Source organism: Thalassophryne amazonica, chromosome 12 (assembly GCF_902500255.1).
Source record: "Thalassophryne amazonica chromosome 12, fThaAma1.1, whole genome shotgun sequence".
Classification (NCBI taxonomy): domain Eukaryota; kingdom Metazoa; phylum Chordata; class Actinopteri; order Batrachoidiformes; family Batrachoididae; genus Thalassophryne; species Thalassophryne amazonica.
This window is the reverse complement of record NC_047114.1, coordinates 65,005,264-65,027,743: the sequence shown is the minus strand read 5'-3', so window position 1 is coordinate 65,027,743 and position 22,480 is coordinate 65,005,264. Positions and strand designations below refer to the sequence as shown.

Here is a 22,480-nt window from a genome sequence, read left to right as displayed (position 1 = left end):
TCCAAAGACAGGTTTGTTGATTTGGAGACTTTAAAGTGACTATAAGTGTGAATGTGTTTGTCTTTGGCCCTGCAATAGATTGGCATCCTGTCCAGAGTGTGTGTTTCTCACACAATGACAGCTGGGATGGGGTCCAACTCCCCCATGAGCCTTAATTGGAATAAGCAGCTATAGAGAATGGATGGATGGATGGATGGATGGATGGATGGATGGATGGATGGATGGATGGATGGATGGATGGATGGATGGATGGATGGATGGATGGATGGATGGATGGATGATGGATGGATGGATGATTTTACAGGATACATGCTAGGCTTCGGAAAGCCTAGGAAACTCATACAAAATTAGATCAGATAGAACTTTATTAATCATTTGTGAAGACTCCCTCAGGGAAATTGAGGTTCCCAGCACACAAGGTAAGAAGCACAAAGAGTACCAAAAGAGAAAGTAAAAAAAAAAAACAATTTGCAAATATAAATCTAAATACACAAATATAAATACCAGACATACTGTCCGCTACTGGTTTACTGGCTACTACTTTTCCTCTCCTTCCTGTCCTCTGTCTTCCTGTTACTCCTCCTCCCACCGAGTGAGGAGTTGTACAGTTTGATGGCCTGAGGGACAAAGGAGTTCTGATGAGACAGAAGGCTTTTTTTAATCTTCTGATACCGAGTCTTGATCCAGTCCTTGTCTTTTCATAGATGTTACACTTGCACAATACACAAGTACACCCCTTGACAATTAAACAGTTCCACCATGCATTAAGAAAAAATAGCCTGCAATCTGAACTCCTTCTTAAAGTTTTTTGATAAAATAATAAAGTAAACAAACAGATTTTTAATGGCTTTTATCAATTACACTTTGTGTTCTCTGGAACATCCTGACAATTTGTGGGATCTCCAAGAACTTACTGCACATCCAGCCTATAAACAGGTATTATGGGTGTTGTTCCAAGAAGGGAAAGAAACTCTATTTTCACTGTTTAATGCTTGTGTGGACTGGGCTTAGGGAAGGACTGTGGAAACCAGTGACTCACGTGCTTTTGTTGGTGAGGAAAGGTTTACTGACTTTGACTTCATGGGCAGTACTGTGATCTCTACGGAATCAATGGCTACCCTGATTACAGAACATGAGAAGCTGAGTGAGGAATCAGAGTGTCTGGGTTTGCAATGGTTCTGGACCAAGACTAAGATCCAGGGTTTCAATGACTCCTTGACCCAGTGTCACAGACCAAACGGTCCGCCCTTAAAAATCGGGCCGCCCGTTGTATCCCCGCATGCATCATTTCAGACCACAGCAGCACGTCTGAGACAGAATCTCTTCACCCAAAGCAATCAAATGGATTAATAGGATTATTAACCATCAAAGGTAAAACCTCTTAAATCATTCTAAAGTCAGTTTTAAGCAGAAACAAGGCTGTTTTAACCAGAAACTCGATGAAATTCCGTGATGCATTGAAATAACCGACACACAGTGAATTCATCAGCTAGCAGCTTGTTTAGCCACAGCACTCTGATTGCTTCCGCCACCTTTTATGATGAAATAATGCTGAATTTATGTGGAAATGATTGTTGTACAAAAGCTTCAGATATCTGTCGCTGAGATAGATGATGACTGGAGTGCAGTTTGATTAGAAACCAGGTGTTAATCCATGAACCAAGTCATCACGGGGGACCGATTTTTAGGGGGACCATTTGGTCAGCGACACCAGCCATCAGAAGTTTATCTGTTTGTGGCAAAAGCATTGAGCCCTTAGAGACATTCACTTATCTCTGCAGTGACGTTCATGTTTCTGAGTCCTTGAGTTTCTGAGTTTTAGAATTCATCATAGTACAGAAACAGCATTAGTGAAGGTTACAAATGATCTTCTTATGGCTTCGGACAGTGGACTTATCTCTGTGCTTGTTCTGTTGGACCTCAGTGCTGCTTTTGATACTGTTGACCATAAAATTTTATTACAGAGATTAGAGCATGTCATAGGTATTAAAGGCATTGCGCTGCGGTGGTTGAATCATATTTGTCTAATAGATTACAGTTTGTTCATGTAAATGGGGAATCTTCTTCACAGACTAAGTTAATTATGGAGTTCCACAAGGTTCTGTGCTAGGACCAATTTTATTCACTTTATACATGCTTCCCTTGGGCAGTATTATTAGACGTATTGCTTAAATTTTCATTGTTACGCAGATGATACCCAGCTTTATCTATCCATGAAGCCAGAGGATACGCACCAATTAGCTAAACTGCAGGATTGTCTTACAGACATAAAGACATGGATGACCTCTAATTTCCTGCTTTTAAACTCAGATAAAACTGAAGTTATTGTACTTGGCCCCACATTCTTAGAAGCATGGTGTCTAACCAGATCGTTACTCTGGATGGCATTTCCTGATCTCTAGTAATACTGTGAGAAATCTTGGAGTTATTTTTGATCAGGATATGTCATTCAAAGCGCATATTAAACAAATATTAGGACTGCCTTTTTGCATTTACGCAATATCTCTAAAATCAGAAAGGTCTTGTCTCAGAGTGATGCTGAAAAACTAATTCATGCATTTGTTTCCTCTAGGCTGGACTATTGTAATTCATTATTATCAGGTTGTCCTAAAAGTTCCCTAAAAAGCCTTCAGTTGGTTCAGAATGCTGCAGCTAGAGTACTGACGGGGACTAGCAGGAGAGAGCATATCTCACCCGTGTTTGGCCTCCCTTCATTGGCTTCCTGTTAATGCTAGAATAGAATTTAAAATTCTTCTTCTTACTTATAAGGTTTTGAATAATCAGGTCCCATCTTATCTTAGGGACCTCATAGTACCATATTACCCCATTAGAGCGCTTCGCTCTCAGACTGCGGGCTTACTTGTAGTTCCTAGGGTTTGTAAGAGTAGAATGGGAGGCAGAGCCTTCAGCTTTCAGGCTCCTCTCCTGTGGAACCAGCTCCCAATTCAGATCAGGGAGACAGATACCCTCTCTACTTTTAAGATTAGGCTTAAAACTTTCCTTTTCGCTAAGGCTTATAGTTAGGGCTGGATCGGGTGACCCTGGACCATCCCTTGGTTATGTTGCTTTAGACGTAGACTGTGTTTCATAATTATTGTATGGCCTTGCCTTGCAATGTGGAGCGCCTTGGGGCAACTGTTTGTTGTGATTTGGCGCTATACAAGAAAAAAGTTGATTGATTGATTGATTGATCTTTTCGGTCAAGAGGTGCGATTGAAGAGCTCATGAGGTTGCTGGGCAGAGGCATTTAGTGATGCCGTTATCTTTGCAGGAGAACAGAGGTCCAAGTCTTTAGGGTCCTGATGATTCCTGTCTTACTGAATGCTAACCGGTGACCTAAAGTGACGACTAGATGCTGTGTTCTAGCTCTTTTGGAGAATCTTTTAGCTCCCACTGAAATTACTTTTGTGTCCAAAACTGTTATTTAGGGGAGCGTCAGATGAGGAGTATCACTTGCATTGTGAGGGAGTATCAGTTACAACATTTCTGTCCATGTGGCGTGTTTCTCTGGGCATGATCTAGTTTGCAGGTGATCCCGTGTTGAGGACCCCAGTGACTGGAGAAGGTGAAGAGGAGACCTATATTTCCTCAGATAGATGGCTGCTTTTGAGAGGTGGGGATGGACTGGCCATCTGCCCATGTGGACATCGAGGACCTGTGGTGGATGCAGTGACACCAGTGCATGCTCCCAGACATGATCTGCTAGGTGTCAGTAATAGTAGTTAAAAGTGTGGTAAGATGAAAGAGAAGGTCATAGTACACACTCCTGTCAGGATGGTAACAGAAATACTCCAACAGCATCACACACCTCGATGCTAATTGCTAACATGGCTTGTTGTGTGCTTTATTGGCCTGACAGATCATCTAAGAAGTGTGTGCTGCAGTTTTTCTGTAGAATGAGGTGGTGGCTTACACACACAGAAAGCCACACTGCTGAGATTGCCACCTTCCCTGCAGGACAGACACACACACACACACACACACACACACACACACACACACACACACACACACACCACACACCAACACACACACACCACACACACACACACACACACACAGCCACATACAGCATATATAAGGCACTTTATATGTACTCACAGCTTCGATTGAACAATTGAGCAAAACTGGACCAGTCAAAGTGTGAAGTATGACACTGTAGAGGGATCACAGTAAGAGTCATGTTTAATAAAGCTGACGCTGATCAGGCAAGAAATGCTTTGATCGAACACAATATTGATCTTTATATCAGACTGGGATATTCTGAGTAATTTTGGTATATCATTTTAGTGAAAACTATTCACACCCATTGGTCTTAAAGGGTTAATAAGATCCCTTTTTAAGAACTTGCTTGAACTATTTTAGCGTACTGATTATATCCGCCAAGGACGTAATAAATCATCAGTGTTTGATTATTTATTATTTGTTTGTTTGTCTGTCTGTTAGCAGGATTACATCAAAACTACTTTGTGGATTTTGGCGAAGGTTTCACCACAGATAGTAAAGAAGCTTGAATCTTCGACTGGACTGGGTTGCTTGACGCGAGGACGTTTCGCTTCAAATCGCAGAAGCTTCCTTAGCTAAAATTCTTGCTCTGGAAGTCTGACTTCTGTCTGACTCTTGTAGAGAAGAATAAAACAGAAGCCTGTTGTGTGGGCCGCTGAAGAGGAGGTACTGCTGGCCCACCACCACCAGATGGCGCCCTGCTTGGAGTGCGGGCTTCAAGCACGAGAGGGCGCCGGAGCCACTGGGAGTGACAGCTGTCACTCATCCTCAGCACCAGCTGTCACTCATTCATCTCATCACCATCACCATAAAGGCCGGACTGCAACTCCACCTCCTCGCCGAGAAATCAGCTACCATTCAGGTAATTTTCTCTGCTGACTCAAAACGTTGAGTAATAATCTGAAACTTCTTTTGCAGCCATTATCCTGTGGTGGTTGCCTTATCTGGGGATTGGCGTTTGGTGTGATCAGCGACGGCTTCGCTTCACACTCCAATCAGATAAGTGGTTAGACAGGAGCTGCACGAGTGTGTGATTGGAGGTGGAGGTTCTCCCTCCTTTACTGAACACTGACTGTGGGATTACTGAGTGTGCGAACTCACACTCATCAGGACTGTCTCTGTTTTCTGCCAGCAGTACTGGGTCTGACTCCTGAAGACAGCGGCCACCTGGGGCGCAGGGCTTGGCGGCTCCGGTGTTCTTCAGCTCCATTGGTGGTGGAAGCTGTGTGGGGATCCGGCTCTTCTCTCGCCAGGCGTCTTCTATCGTCGAGCCTGCCCACACGTCACCTGGTGTATGATTGACAGTCCACCATATTGTTATTGTCTGTACGTCGTTGTGCGATTCACAACATTAAATTGTTACTTTTGGCTTATCCATTGTCCGTTCATTACCGCCCCCTGTTGTGGGTCCGTGTCACGACACTTTCACAACAGGATTTCTCGGCCAGCGTCATGGATCCCGAGGGGCGTCAACCATCGCTTGAACAGCCAATGGAAGAGCGAGGTACACAGGCGCCAGCAGGAGGCGTGTTGGGTGAGCTGCAGCACATCTTAACCGCCTTTACCGCTCGGTTGGACTTAGTTACCGAGCAGAGCAGTGTTCTCAATCGTAGGATGGAGGCTCTCACCGCCCAGGTGGAAGCGCGTGCTCAGGGCGCTGCTGCAGCACCTCCTCCTGCTGACTGTGTGCCAGAAACAGACATTCCGCTGGTCGTTCAACGAACCCCCCCCCCACCATCCCTGAAGCATACATAAGCCCTCCGGAGCCATACGGAGGCTGTGTGGAGACGTGCGCAGACTTCTTGATGCAGTGCTCGCTCGTCTTTTCACAGCGTCCCGTCATGTACGCAGCAGACGCCAGCCGGGTGGCTTACGTTATAAATTTGCTTCGAGGAGAGGCACGCGCCTGGGCTACGGCGCTTTGGGAGCAGAATTCACGGCTCCTAACGGTTTATACTGAGTTTGTGAGGGAGTTCCGACAGGTGTTCGACCACCCTCATAGAGGCGAGATCGCTTCAAGTGTGCTGCTGTCGATACGGCAGGGGCGTCGGAGCGCAGCGAAGTATGCAGTCGACTTCCGCATCGCGGCAGCGCGAGCCAGCTGGAATGCTGTTGCGCTCCGCGCCGCCTTTGTAAACGGACTGTCTCTGGTCCTTAAGGAGCACCTGGTGGCGAAGGACGAGCCGCGGGATTTAGATGGGCTTATCGACCTGGTTATACGGTTAGACAACCGATTAACGGAACACCGACGGCAGCGAGACGAGGGGCGTGGTCAGGTACAAGCCGTCCCTCTTCCTCCCGGGTCTGAAAGGAAGCCGACTTCCCCACGCTCCACTGCCAGGGCTCTCCACGTGACAACAGCTCCCCCTGCTGACGTTGCTATGGAAACGAGCAGGGCCAAAAAACGATCAGATCAGAGACAAAGGAGGCTGATCCGTGGAGAGTGTTTTCTCTGCAGCTCTACCGAGCACACACAGAGAGAATGCCCCAAACGGTCAAAACAGCAGCACTCGTCCTTAGAGACTGGGCTAAGGGTGGGTCACAACACCCACGTGGGGAAACCCCGACGATCTGCACGAATCCCAGTCACGATCCTGAGTAGGGATCTAACCCTTCACGCCCCAGCACTGGTGGAAACGGGGTCGGAGGGGAATCTGCTGGATAGCAGATGGGCAAAGGAGGTTGGGCTCCCTCTAGTGGCCTTACCGTCACCATTGTCGGTGCGGGCGCTAGATGGCACCCTTCTTCCACTAATCCACACCAGACACAGCCAGTGACATTGGTGGTGTCTGGGAATCACAGGGAGGAGATTGTGTTTTATGTAAGACCTTCTACCTCCCGAGTGATTTTGGGTTTTCCATGGGTGTTAAAACACAATCCCCGGATTGATTGGGCGTCTGGGGTTGTGGTTCAGTGGAGCAAAACCTGCCACCGGGAGTGTTTAGGATCCTCGGTTCCACCCGGTGTGACAGCTAAGGAGGAGGTTTTAATCCCCCCCAATCTGGCAGCGGTGCCGGCTGAGTACCACGACCTTGCTGACGTCTTCAGCAAGGATCTGGCACTCACGCTGCCCCCACACCGTCCGTACGATTGTGCCATTGATTTGATACCGGGCGCTGAGTACCCATCCAGCAGGCTGTACAACCTCTCACATCCGGAACGCGAATCAATGGAGACCTACATCCGGAACTCGTTAGCTGCCGGGTTGATCCGGAACTCCACCTCCCCGATGGGTGCTGGTTTCTTTTTTGTGGGCAAGAAGGACGGCGGACTCCGTCCATGCATTGATTACAGAGGGCTGAACGAGATCACGGTTCGCAACCGATACCCGTTACCTCTGTTGGATTCAGTGTTCACGCCCCTGCATGGAGCCTAAATTTTCACAAAATTGGATCTTAGGAATGCTTATCACCTGGTTCGGATCCGGGAGGGAGACGAGTGGAAGACGGCATTTAACACCCCGTTAGGTCACTTTGAGTACCTGGTCATGCCGTTCGGCCTCACCAATGCGCCCGCGACGTTCCAAGCATTGGTTAATGACGTCTTGCGGGACTTCCTGCATCGGTTTGTCTTCGTATATCTAGACGATATACTCATCTTTTCTCCGGATCCTGAGACCCATGTCAAGCATGTATGTCAGGTCCTACAGCGGTTGTTGGAGAACCGGCTGTTTGTGAAGGGCGAGAAGTGTGAGTTCCACCGCACTTCTTTGTCCTTCTTGGGGTTCATAATCTCCTCCAACTCCGTCGCCCCTGATCCGGCCAAGGTTGTGGAGGTGAGAGATTGGCCCCAACCAACGAACCGTAGGAAACTACAACAGTTCCTCGGTTTTGCAAATTTCTACCGGAGGTTCATCAAGGGCTACAGTCAGGTAGTTAGCCCTCTGACAGCCCTGACCTCCACAAAAGTCCCCTTCACCTGGTCAGATCGGTGCGAAGCCGCGTTTAGGGAGTTGAAACGCCAGTTCTCGACTGCACCGGTTCTGGTGCAGCCCGATCCCAAGCGCCAGTTTGTTGTTGAAGTGGATGCCTCTGACTCAGGGATAGGAGCCGTGCTATCCCAGAGCGGGGAGTCCGATAAGGTTCTCCATCCATGTGCCTACTTTTCCCGCAGGTTGACCCCAGCTGAACGGAACTATGACGTCGGCAATCGGGAACTTCTTGCGGTGAAGGAGGCTCTTGAGGAGTGGAGACACCTGTTGGAGGGAGCATCGGTACCATTTCCGGTTTTCACGGACCATCGGAACCTGGAGTACATCCGGACCGCAAAGCGTCTGAACCCCAGGCAAGCCCGCTGGTCGCTGTTCTTCGGGCGTTTTGACTTCCGGATCACCTACCGCCCCGGGACTAAGAACCAACAATCTGACGCCCTGTCCTGGGTGCATGAAGAGGAGGTCAAGACCGAGCTGTCAGACCCCCCTGAAACCATCATCCCCGAGTCCACTGTCGTGGCCACCCTTACCTGGGACGTGGAGAAGACCGTCCGGGAGGCCCTGACACGGAGCCCGGACCCGGGGACAGGTCCGAAGGACAAACTGTACGTCCCACCAGAGGCCAGGGCTGCGGTCCTTGACTTCTGTCACGGTTCCAAGCTCTCCTGTCACCCAGGGGTGCGAAGGACCATGGCAGTGGTCCGGCAGCGCTTCTGGTGGGCGTATATGGAAACCGACGTCCGGGAGTATGTCCAGGCCTGCACCACCTGTGCCAGGGGCAAAGCCGACATCACAAGGCCCAAGGCCTCCTCCAGCCTCTGCCTGTGCCTCGTTGCCCCTGGTCTCATATCGGCCTGGACTTTGTCACGGGCCTCCCGCCGTCCCAGGGCAACACCACCATCTTAACGATAGTGGACCGGTTCTCTAAGGCGGCCCACTTCGTGGCCCTCCCGAAGCTCCCGACGGCCCAGGAGACTGCAGACCTCCTGGTCCACCACGTCGTGCGTCTGCATGGGATTCCAGCAGGCATTGTCTCAGATCGTGGTCCTCAGTTCTCCTCCCAGGTCTTGAGGAGTTTCTGCAGGGAACTGGGGGCCACCGTCAGTCTCTCGTCTGGGTACCACCCCCAGACGAATGGGCAGGCAGAGCGGACGAACCAGGAACTGGAGCAGGCCCTCCGCTGCATGACCTCCGCGCACCCGACAGCCTGGAGTGACCATCTGGCCTGGATCGAGTACGCTCATAATAGCCAAGTTTCATCTGCCACCGGCCTCTCCCCGTTTGAGGTGTGTTTGGGGTACCAGCCCCCATTGTTTCCGCTAGTGGAGGGAGAGGTCGGGGTGCCCATGGTCCAGGCCCATCTGAGGAAGTGCCGTCGGGTGTGGCGTACCGCCCGCTCTGCCCTGCTCAGAGCCCGGACGAGGGCTAAGGCCCATGCAGACCGCCGGCGTTCCCCGGCCCCTGCATACCAGCCCGGGCAGACGGTTTGGTTATCCACAAAGGACATACCTCTGCAAACGGAATCCCAAAAGCTGAAGGACAGATTTATAGGACCCTTCACCATCGTGAAGGTCCTCAGTCCAGCCGCAGTGAAGCTGGCAGCTTCACTGCGGATACATCCAGTATTCCATGTCTCCAGACTCAAACCCTGCCACACCTCTCCCCTCTGTGCCCCCGGACCGGCGCCGCCGCCTGCCCGGATCATCGACGGGGAGCCGGCTTGGACTGTGCGCCGACTCCTGGACGTTCGTCGACAGGGCCGGGGGTTCCAGTATTTGGTGGACTGGGAAGGATATGGACCCGAAGAACGCTCCTGGGTGAAGAGGAGCTTCATCCTGGACCCGGCCCTCCTGGCCGAATTCTACGCCCGGCACCCGGACAAGCCTGGTCGCGCGCCAGGAGGCGCCCGTTGGGGGGGGGTCCTGTTGTGTGGGCCGCTGAAGAGGAGGTACTGCTGGCCCACCACCACCAGATGGCGCCCTGCTTGGAGTGCGGGCTTCAAGCACGAGAGGGTGCCGGAGCCACTGGGAGTGACAGCTGTCACTCATCCTCAGCACCAGCAGTCACTCATTCATCTCATCACCATCACCATAAAGGCCGGACTGCAACTCCACCTCCTCGCCGAGAAATCAGCTACCATTCAGGTAATTTTCTCTGCTGACTCAAAACGTTGAGTAATAATCTGAACTTCTTTTGCAGCCGTTATCCTGTGGTGTCTGCCTTATCTGTGGGATTGGCGTTTGGTGTGATCAGCGACGGCTTCGCTTCACACTCCAATCAGATAAGTGGTTAGACAGGAGCTGCACGAGTGTGTGATTGGAGGTGGAGGTTCTCCCTCCTTTACTGAACACTGACTGTGGGATTACTGAGTGTGCGAACTCACACTCATCAGGACTGTCTCTGTTTTCTGCCAGCAGTACCAGGTCTGACTACTGAAGACAGCGGCCACCTGGGGCGCAGGGCTTGGCGGCTCCGGTGTTCTTCAGCTCCGTTGGTGGTGGAAGCTGTGTGGGGATCCGGCTCTTCTCTCGCCAGGCGTCTTCTATCGTCGAGCCTGCCCACACGTCACCTGGTGTATGATTGACAGTCCACCATATTGTTATTGTCTGTACGTCGTTGTGCGATTCACAACATTAAATTGTTACTTTTGGCTTATCCATTGTCCGTTCAATACCGCCCCCCTGTTGTGGGCCCGTGTCACGACACTTTCACAACAAGCCAACAAAAGCTGGAGTTTTAAACCTAACCAGACCCCTCCTACTGAGAGGCAGACTGCTATAGGCTAGTGACTAAACAATAGCTCTAATTAGCAACTATTGTGCTGTAGTTAGCACACCTAATGGCAGGACAGCTGTCCCTCTAATGATGATGACGTGAATGACTCATTACCATGAACAAAAGACTGAAACTCCTTTGACCTGAGTACCCCATTGTAAACAGGGGATAAAGCGTGTCTCAGACCCCCTCCCCGGTTAAGGCTGGGTTTCAAACGTTTCACAAAGAATGCCTCCTTGACCCCTCTCTCAAACCATTTCTTCTCTCTGGCTAATATTTTAACTTCCTTGTCCTCAAACATGTGGTTAGTGTCTTTAAGGTGGAGGTGAACCGCAGACTGAGGTCCACTGGCTGTTGTGAAAGTGTAGTGACACGGACCCACAACAGGGGGCGCAAATGAACGGTCAATAGATGAGCCAAAAAGTAACAATTTAATGTTGTGAAGGTGCACAACGAATACACAGACAATCTCAGAATCTGATAACAGTCAATTCACAAAGGTGACGTGTGGGCAGGCTCGAGGATAGAAGACATCTGTCCTGAGAAGAGCCGGAACCACACGATTTCCGCCGCCACCAAACCTGGTGAATACTGGAGCCGCCAAGTCCCGAATTCCCAGGTGATCACCGTCCCCGACTGTCGGATCTGGTACTGCTGGCGAAGAACAAAGACAGTCAAGTGTGGGTGTGTGTACACCCCGTAACAACAACGGTGGGAATGCTACGTCCACCTTTAACACACACTCGTGCAGCGTCTGTTTAACCACTTATCTGACGAGACGAAGGACGAAACAGTCGTGACCCACGCCGGTCCTCTGGTTGACAGCTGCAACACAATAGCTCTGGAAATCACTGAATGCTGGCAGAGAATATTACCTTCATAGAAGTACGATATCTCGGCGATGAGGTGGAGATGACGTCTGGGTTTTATGGAGTGAGATGATGAAGAATGAGTGACAGCTGTCAGGAATTAATGAGTGACAGCTGTCACTCCCGGCTGTGTCCGTGGCGGCAGCGCCCTCTCGTGCCTGAAGCCCGCACTTCAGGCAGGGCGCCCTCTGGTGGTGGGCCAGCAGTACCTCCTCTTCTGGCAGCCCACACAACAGGACCCCCCCCCCCTCAACGGGCGCCTCCTGGCGCCCGACCAGGCTTATCGGGGTGTCGACGGTAGAAATCGGCCAGGAGGGCTGGATCCAGGATGAAGCTCCTCTTCACCCAGGAGCGTTCTTTGGGTCCATACCCCGCCGGACCGGGAGCACAGAGGGGTGAGGTGTGGTGAGGCTTGATTCTGGACACATGAAAGACTGGGTGGATCCGCAGTGAAGCCGGGAGATGGAGCTTCACTGCGGCAGGACTGAGGATTTTGAGGATCTTGAATGGTCCAATGTATCGGTCCTTCAACTTAGGGGAGTCCACTTGGAGGGGGATGTCCTTCGTGGACAGCCACACCTCCTGCCCGGGCTGGTAAGCAGGGGCCGGGGATCGCCGGCGGTCCGCATGGGTCTTCGCCCTCGTCCGGGCCTTCAACAAGGCAGAACGGGCGGAGCGCCACACCCGACGGCACTTCCGCAGGTGGGCCTGGACTGAGGGCACACTGACCTCTCCCTCCACCACGGGAAACAATGGGGGCTGATACCCCAAACACACCTCAAACGGGGAGAGGCCGGTGGCAGAGGACACCTGGCTGTTATGCGCATACTCGATCCAGGCTAGATGTTCACTCCAGGCCATCGGGTGTGCAGACGTTACACAGCGCAGGGCTTGCTCCAATTCCTGATTGGCCCGTTCTGCCTGTCCATTGGTCTGCGGGTGATACCCGGACTAGAGGCTCACACTGGCCCCCAGTTCCCGGCAGAAGCTCCTCCAGACGTGTGAGGAGAACTGGGGACCACGATCAGAGACGATGTTGGTGGGTATCCCATGCAGACGGACGACGTGGTGGACCAGGAGGTCTGCTGTCTCCTGGGCTGTTGGGAGCTTCGGGAGGGCAACGAAGTGGGCCGCCTTGGAGAATCGGTCCACTATCGTGAAGATGGTGGTGTTGCCCTGGGACGGCGGGAGGCCCATGACGAAATCCAGGCCGATATGGGACCAGGGGCGATGAGGCACAGGAAGTGGCTGGAGAAGCCCTTGGGACCTCTTGTGGTCTGCCTTGCTCCTGGCACAGGTGGTGCAGGCCTGGATGTACTCCCGGACGTCGGCCTCCATAGACGCCCACCAGAAGCGCTGCCGGACAACTGCCACGGTCCTTCGCACCCCTGGATGACAGGAGAGCTTGGAACCGTGACAGAAGTCCAAGACTGCAGCTCTGGCCTCTGGTGGGACGTATAGACGATTCTTCGGACCAGTTCCGGGGTCCGGGCTCCGTGCCAGGGCCTCCCGGACGGTCTTCTCCTTGTCCCAGGTGAGGGTGGCCACGATAGTGGACTCCGGAATGATGGGCTCCGGTGGATCCGACAGCACCGTTTTGACTTCGTCTTCGTGTACCCGGGACAAGGCATCCGATCTCTGGTTCTTGGTTCTTCAAAACGTCCGAAGAACAGTGACCAGTGGGCTTGCCTGGGGTTCAGCCGCTTGGCGGTCCTGATATACTCCAGGTTCCGATGGTCAGTGAAAACCGTGAACGGCACAGACGCTCCCTCCAACAGGTGTCTCCACTCCTCAAGAGCCTCTTTCACCGCAAGGAGTTCTCGATTGCCGACGTCATAGTTCCGTTCAGCTGGGGTCAACCTGCGAGAAAAGTAGGCACACGGGTGAAGAACCTTATCGGTCTCTCCGCTCTGGGATAGCACGGCTCCTATCCCTGAGTCAGAGGCGTCCACTTCAACCACGAACTGGCGGCTAGGGTCGGGCTGCACCAAAACTGGCGCAGTAGAGAACCGTCGTTTCAACTCCTTGAATGTGGATTCGCACCGATCTGACCAGGTGAAGGGGACTTTTGGAGAGGTCAGGGCTGTCAGGGGGCTAACTACCTGACTGTAGCCCTTAATGAACCTCCTATAGAAATTAGCGAAGCCGAGGAACTGTTGCAGCTTCCTACGGCTTGTTGGTTGGGGCCAATCTCTCACCGCCGCAACCTTGGCCGGATCAGGGGCGACGGAGTTAGAGGAGATGATAAACCCCAGGAAGGACAAAGACGTGTGGTGAAACTTGCACTTCTCGCCCTTCACAAACAGTCGGTTCTCTAATAACCGCTGCAGGACCTGACGTACATGCTGGACATGGGTCTCAGGATCCGGAGAAAAGATGAGAATATCGTCCAGATATACGAAGACGAATTGGTGCAGGAAGTCCCACAAGACGTCGTTAACCAAGGCTTGGAACGTCGCGGGGGCATTGGTGAGGCCGAACGGCATGACCAGGTACTCAAAGTGACCTAACGGGGTGTTAAATGCCGTCTTCCATTCGTCTCCCTTCCGGATCCGAACCAGGTGATACGCATTTCTAAGATCCAGCTTAGTAAAAATTTTGGCTCCATGCAGGGGGGTGAACATGGAATCTAACAATGGCAACGGGTATCGGTTGCGAACCGTAATCTCATTCAGCCCCCTGTAATCAATGCATGGACGGAGTCCGCCATCTTTCTTGCCCACAAAAAAGAAACCTGCACCCATCGGGGAGGTGGAGTTCCGGATCAGCCCGGCAGCTAATGAGTCCCGGATGTAGGTCTCCATTGATTCGCGCTCAGGTCGTGAGAGGTTGTACAGCCTGCTGGATGGGAACTCAACGCCTGGAACCAAATCAATGGCACAATCGTACGGACGGTGCGGGGGAAGGGTGAGTGCCAGATCCTTGCTGAAGACGTCAGCAAGATCGTGGTACTCAACCGGCACCGCCGTCAGATTGGGAGGGGCTTTGACTTCCTCCTTAGCATGCAAACCGGGAGGAACCGAGGATCCTAAACACACCCTATGGCAGGTTTCGCTCCACTGAACCACTACCCCAGACGGCCAATCAATCCGGGGATTGTGTTTCAACATCCAGGGGAAGCCCAAAATCACACGGGAGGTAGAAGGAGTTACAAAAAACTCAATCTCCTCCTGATGGTTTCCAGACACCACCAGAGTTACTGGTTGTGTCTTGTGTGTGATTAAAGGGAGGAGGGTGCCATCTAGTGCCCGCACCTGCAATGGCGAAGGAAGCGCCACCAGAGGGAGCCCTACCTCCCTTACCCATCTGCTGTCTAGCAGATTCCCTTCTGACCCCGTGTCCACCAGTGCTGGGGCTTGAAGGGTTAAATCCCCGCTCAGGATTGTAACTGGGAGTCGTGTGGCAATCTGTGTGTGTCCCACGTGAATGTTATGACCCCCCCCTTAGCCCAGTCTCTAAGGGCGGTTGTTGTCGTTCTGGCCGTTTGGGGCAGTTTCTCTGTATGAGCTGCAGAGAAAACACTCCCCGTGGACCAGCCTCCTCATTTTGGCCCTGTGCGTTTCCCTAACAACGTCAGCAGAGGGAGCTGTTGCCCCACGGAGCGCTGCGGCTGTGGAGCGTGGGGAGGGCGGCCCCTTTTCGAACCCGGAAGGGAGAGGGACGGCGCGTATCTGGCCACGTCCTTCGCCTCGCTCCAGACGGCGTTCCTCCAACCAATTGTCTAACCGTATAACGAGATCGATAAGCCCATCTAAATCCCACGGTTCTTCCTTAGCTACCAGATGCTCCTTCAGGACCGATGACAGTTCGTTTATGAAGGCGGCACGGAGCGCAACGTTATTCCAGCCGGACCTCGCAGCCGCGATGCGGAAGTCGACTGCATATTTGGCTGCGCACCGGCGCCCCTGTCGCATTGACAGCAGCATTGTTGAAGCGGTCTCTCCTCTGTTAGGGTGATCAAACACTGTTCTGAACTCCCCCACAAACCCAGTGTATGCTGATAACAACCGTGAGTTCTGTTCCCAGAGCGCCGTAGCCCAGGCACGTGCCTTACCCCGAAGCAAATTAATTACATAAGCCACCTTGCTGGCGTCAGACGCGTACATCACGGGTCGTTGTGCAAAGACGAGCGAACACTGCATCAGAAAGTCCGCGCACGTCTCCACACAACCCCCGTACGGCTCAGGGGGACTTATGTATGCTTCAGGGGATGGTGGGGGGGTTTGTTGAATGACCAGTGGAATGTTAATACCCTGCACTGGGTCGGCAGGAGGAGGAGGAGGAGCCGCAGCAGCGCTCTGATCGCGCGCTTCCACCTGTGCGGTGAGAGCCTCCACCTGCGATTAAGGATGATGTTTTGCTCGGACATCAATTCCAGCCGAGCGGTAAAGGCGGTGAGGATTTGCTGCAACTCACCGAACACGCCTCCTGCAGACGCCTGTGCACCCTGCTCTTCCATTGGCTGTCCAACAGATGGGTGACGCCCCTCGGGATCCATGACGCTGGCCGAGATATCCTGTTGTGAAAGTGTAGTGACACGGACCCACAACAGGGGGCGGAAATGAACGGTCAATAGATGAGCCAAAAAGTAACAATTTAATGTTGTGAAGGTGCACAACGAATACACAGACAATCTCAGAATCTGATAACAGTCAATTCACAAAGGTGACGTGTGGGCAGGCTTGAGGATAGAAGACGTCTGTCCTGAGACCACACGATTTCCGCCGCCACCGAACCTGGTGAATACTGGAGCCGCCAAGTCCCGAATTCCCAGGTGATCACCGTCCCCGACTGTCGGATCTGGTACTGCTGGCGAAGAACAAAGACAGTCAAGTGTGGGTGTGTGTACACCCCGTAACAACAACGGTGGGAATGCCACCTCCACCTTTAACACACACTTGTGCAGCGTCTGTTTAACCACTTATCTGGCGAGACGAAGGACGAAACAGTCGTGACCCACGCCGGTCCTCTGGTTGACAGCTGCAACACAATAGCTCTGGAAATCACTGAATGCTGGCAGAGAATATTACCTTTATAGAAGTACGATATCTCGGCGATGAGGTGGAGATGACGTCTGGGTTTTATGGAGTGAGATGATGAAGAATGAGTGACAGCTGTCAGGAATTAATGAGTGACAGCTGTCACTCCCGGCTGTGTCCGTGGCGGCAGCGCCCTCTGGTGCCTGAAGCCCACACTTCAGGCAGGGCGCCCTCTGGTGGTGAGCCAGCAGTACCTCCTCTTCTGGCAGCCCATACAACACTGGCGCCCTCTCTGCGGTGCTGGTATAGCCTTTTGTGTAAAGGTTGCTTTGTTTCACCTATGTAGTGTTCGTTACAGTTTTCCTGACATCTGATAGAATACACTGCATTGCTCTGTTTGTAACTAGGGATCCTGTCCTTAGGGTGAACTAATTTCTGTCTCAAGGTGTTATCCGGTTTAAAGTAAACTGGGATTTTGTGCTGTCTGAAGATCCTCTGTAGTTTTTCCCCTACTCCTGCTAAATAAGGGAGATACACTCCTCTTGTTTGGGATATAATATTATAATATTACCCATTTAAAGGATTACACTACATGACATAACTCCAACATTCAAGATCTTCCAATTATTGTCTTCATTAAGAGTCCTTTGACAAAACAAACCTAAAAATGTTCAACGAATTTGAAGAGAACTGCTATGAATAAATCAAATATTCTGTACTTTGTCTCTCTGTGACAGTGCACTGACCTGTGTGTGCACGCTAAGAGAAAGCCAGAAGTGCAGAATTTTGCACACAGGAGCAGAGATGAAATGGTGCATGGATAATTCTCTCCTCAGATCCTCTGGTATACTTGCTTGGAGAGTACACAGCTGAATCGATAGTGCTCGAAGCTTTCTCATGTTCCTCTTCCCACATCAGCGCTGATCTGCTGGGAGCCCATTTTGCCACCAGAGAAGTCCAGGACAGTCTCTTTCTAGATGTGATGCTTTGAAATAAAAAAATAAAAACTCCAGCGCTGAGCTGTGGGAGCGTAATTATAATACGATACGCTCACATCCATAATACACACTGTGAGGTGTTAACCTGCAGTCTGTGCAGACAGAGAAATCCCAATAACCACTGCAGGGGCTCATCTCTGACCGGTATCCATGGTGATTGAACACATTTCTCCACACGTCAGAAAGGCGGTGTGTCTGTGCTGCACCACACCGGCCCATTATTAAAGGCCAGACCCTTGGACTGGAAGGAAGGAAGGAAGGAAGGAAGGAAGGAAGGAAGGAAGGAAGGAAGGAAGGAAGGAAGGAAGGAAGGAAGGAAGGAAGGAAGGAAGGAAGGAAGGAAGGAAGGAAGGGCCAAACAGTGGCTCACACCCGTTTCATTGTGACCCAACAATTTTACAGCCTTCTTTGGAGAAACTGCTAAAATAGCGCGCTGCTCGGTGAAGCGAATTTCAACAAAGCGCCACATCATCTGATTACGGCACAGCTTTGTGGGCTCATTTGCATACCTGGTGGGAATAATTCACTCTCAGACGTAGCACCTAGATTTATTCGGTCTAATTTCAAACATTCACAGAAGAGGAAAAAGCACTGGCTTGATTTAAGCTTCTAATCTCTCTTTCCTCTTAATTTAGCGCCAGCGTCAATTGTGGCTCTTTTACCAGTGTCAGCCTGTGGGAATTTTAGGTGTGTGTGTGTGTGTGTGTGTGTGTGTGTGTGTGTGTGTGTGTGTGTGTGTGTGTGTGTGTGTGTGTGTGTGTGTGTGTGTGTGTGTGTGTGTGTGTGTGTGTGTGTGATTATTCCAGATTCTAGAAGTTCAAACTGTCTCAGTATTTAGAATATTCTATAACTGTGTGGACTTGTGAAGTGTACATGCCAAATGTGCAGCCATCGGCCTTAAAGCAATTAAAGTTGATATTTTGGGATGAGGCCATCTTCTCCTCCTTCTTCATCTGACCATATGAGGGTGAGCAGACCTCAACTCAGCCCTGGACTCAACACAAATGGGAAGTGTCCGATGTGCGACTGTTGATTTCCATGACAACGTATTAAGCCAAGGCTTAAACCATGGTTATCTCATACTGTGCCTAGTAAGAGTGACATCTCCAACTGCTCCAGTAATGAGCTGTCTAACGTGCTGTCATCCTCGGCAGATGGTGTATATAGGCTACTCATCTCTTTGAGAATTATCTAGTCTAGCCTTTCAAAGTTTTACCAACAAACTGATGTTGAGACATTTGTGAAAATCCATAGATAGACTTATACATGATAAAGTGTGTAGAGGGCTGTTGGGTAAATTACAGTCACAGAAAACTGCAACAGGCAAATGCAATTAAGGCATGCCAAAGGGGTCTTAAAAGAGATAATGATGTTTGTAGCTTAAAATGCATCAAAAACATTGAGTATCCAAAGTGTAAGTTATTCCTTAAACCTTCGACCAATACCTCGAGAAATCTAACCGATGTGTGTCTAACTAAAGAGATAGATACACTACCTTTTATTGTACAGCCAAACCCTTTTACAATGAAAAAAGAGTTGAACCAACTTAAATGAATTATTTCAATTGGTAGCATCTAAATATATTAAGTTGTTTGAACTTAAATTTGTAAGTTAGAGTTGATCTAACTTATTAACTTAAGTTCAAACAACTTAAATTATTTAGATGCAACCAATTGAAACATCTCTTTAAGGTGGTTCTTTTTTCAGTGTACACTGCAATAAAGTTCCTTCAAGTACACAGTCTCTCAGAGATGTTATTTCATTTCTCAAGTTATAGTTTTACTATAATTCTAAGGAATTTCCAGCAAAATATCATTAAGTGGCAACTCAGCAATAAAGCTTTGATTATGCTATCTTGGATCAAAGGTCAACAATCATGGTCAAAGGTCAGTAATGAGATATCAAAGATCAAAGGTCAGTGATCAGGACTGACTCGGGACTCGGTATAGTGCAGCAGATAACAGAATATTGACAGTGGAATCGTTCAAATGGTTATGCAAGCACCAAATTTGGCAGAAATACTCCTTAGACATTACTCTTTAACACAACAACAACAAAAAAATGGCCATTTGAATGTTCAATAGGCAGCCAGGTAGGGGTCAATTGAGGAATTACACAGGGGTCAAAAATTAAAAATGCTCCAATCATATTGAAAACTATACCACAGTTTTTGACTCATCATAAAGATTCCACAAAGGTATAGTTTGGACTATCTACAGCTGAATGTTCTGGAGTTATGGGGTAAAAACAGCAAGAATGGTGACAAAGGTCGATTTCAGTTTGTACAGGGGGCAAAAGTTACTCCAATTTTGGTAAAAAAAAAAAAAAAAAAAAAAAGTGGTGCAAATTATTGGTTGAGTTAATAGGGTTTCAAAAAGAAAAAGTTTGCACCTTGTGTCATCCTTAGTTATTATTTTATGGGGTAACATGATAACTAAGGGGTAACATATGTCACACGTCATAGAATCCAATGGATGTCGACATTGTTTGACTTTTACTTTGTAGATCAAACATTCAACACAGTCAAAACTATTCCATTTATTAATCCCATTGAACGATTGCTTCAGTTATCTGCTGCACTACTAATCAGGATAAAATGTTAACAATCTGGATCAAAGATCAGATATTGCATCAGCCATCAAGATTAAATTTCATCAGGATCAAAGACTAGCAATGTGGTCAAAGATTGTCAATCAAGAAAGAATCAAATGTAAGTGATTGGAATTAAAGATCAGCAATCAGGATCAAAGTTCAGTGACAAACATCAAATACATCAAAGTTCAGCAACTGGGATGAGTTAGAATAAAATGTTAGTGATCATTATCAAAATTAAATCCTGATGACCATGAAAGTCACAAATGAGATCAAATATCAGAAATCAGGATCAGTGTTCAGTGAACAAGATACCATATCAGTGATTAGAGTCAAAGTTCAGGAATTAGGATGAGTTATCAGAATTAAAAGTCAGTGATCATTAGCAAAATGAAATCCTGATCGCCATCAAAGTCATGATTGAGATTATCTTCTCATGCAGCTCCACTTATTCCTTTTAATTTTATATACCTTTTAATTTTTCTGGTTTAACTGCTCTGGTTTCTTTGTCAGACTGTATGTATGTATGTATCAGGCTTCTCCTTGCTTCTGTTAGTTTGCTGTTTTTTGCTCAGGTTACAGTGTTTTGTTTTTGATCCCATGACTCCAATTCCCAATTCCCGTCTTTCACTGTCCTTGACAAGAGTCTATGTCTTTGAAAATTCTGCTGTTTGATCCCTTGAAGGACTGTTGCTATTGATGAACTGGTTTTTGAACTCTGCCTGGCTTTGGATTATCCTCCTGGTTTTTTTCCCCACTCAAAGATTCTGAGACTATTTTGGACTTATTACTGTGTAAGTTCTTGGTTCCAATGTGGGGTTGGAGCCCTCCTTAGGGAGTCTCCAAAGATCACAGAGGGTGCACAAGGTTTTTGTTTTTCAAAATTACTAATTACTCACTCATCTTCAACCACTTACTATAATTAAGGGTCATGGGGAGGCTGGAGCATAACCCAGCAGTCACAGGACGTGAGGCGGGGTACACCCTGGACGGGACAACAGTCTGTCACAGGGCCATATATAGACAAGCAAACACATTCACACGCACACCTATGGACAATTTAAAGTTTCCAGTCTACCTAACCTACATGTCTTTGGATGTTGGAGGAAGCCAGAGAGAACCCACACAAACACAGGGAGAACATGCAAATTCCACACAGAAAAGCCACAAATGGGAATCGATCCCATGACCTTCTTCTTGTGACACAACAGTGCTAACCACTAAGACACATGCTGCCCTTATGTGACACCCAAAGCTAATTAAAACGATCATTTTCTTTGTATGAACCAAAGAGAAAAGGGGGAAAAGGCTGAGCTAAGGGAACTCAGCATTCCTTAGGCACAATTTTGGGGGGGGGGGGGGGGGGGGTGAAAACCACTGGTGTACCTGAACCAAGTCAGCATTATGATCATTCATTCTGCCTTTTGGTGCTGCTGCAGCTGAACTATTATTTTGTAACAGTAAAACCTGTTCAAACTGTCCTTTGTTGTAGTTCTCTGCTATGAGGTCCTTGACTAGATCACTACAAACAGGAGCTCTGCAATGACTGAACAGTTTGCCACATGGCAGTGCCATGCAGAATTAAGATCAGCTTATGGGGCGTGTCCACAGATCAAATAGATATAACAGATATGGAGTTTTGTAACACATGTCACAGAAGACAAAAACCAGTTGTTTCACCTCAAAATTTGTGTTTATGCCAGGGCAGTTTCTACCTGTGCACACAGAAACTAAGTCTTTGTAGGACTTTGACGATGTTTAACATGAAATTCCAACCATTTTTTTTCACTGTAAAACAAGGACTAAAACATATTCTGCACAATATGGTCCCTTTAAGATTGTTGCAATCATCCACCAAACGCATTTTACCTCATTTGTAGCTATAAAATGCGGATTATCATTAGACACATGCAGGTTTTGTTTACTTGATAGGTCCGAAACTCTTCCTATACTGTTCCCTGCAATAGTTGCCTCGCAGCTAATTGTGAGCCCCAGTGTGAGCGCCTTATCGCACATCATCAGCACCTTATCTCACATCATCAGCAGTACATGGCACAATCCCTTCCAACGCTAGACCACCTCAGCCAATCTTGCATGCAACTCCACCATCATGCGTGCCTCCTGTTGGCTTTCATTCTTTCACAATGTCAGGAGCGAATGCTCCGTCTCAATTAATCACTGAGTTTCTAATGGAATGCTTCCCTTCAGGATGAGGCCCATCACACAGGGGGCTGCAGTCAGCGCTGTCACTAAAGCTGCTCTGATTGCCTGAACACACTCCCAGCTTTGGAGTTGCTGCAGATGTCTGCTAATTGTGGTGATTATGGCAAA

The 22,480-nt window shown here is 49.3% G+C and overlaps 1 long non-coding RNA gene across 1 annotated transcript; it reads right to left on the bottom strand.

Moving 5' to 3' along the window:
* Positions 1-541: 541 nt before the first annotated feature.
* Positions 542-19,592, bottom strand: LOC117521109. Its single transcript, XR_004563891.1, has 3 exons — positions 19,498-19,592; positions 11,043-11,048; positions 542-551 (listed from the first exon to the last, which is right to left on the bottom strand). It is a non-coding gene; the product is annotated as an uncharacterized LOC117521109 (long non-coding RNA).
* Between the last annotated feature and the right edge of the window lie 2,888 nt (positions 19,593-22,480).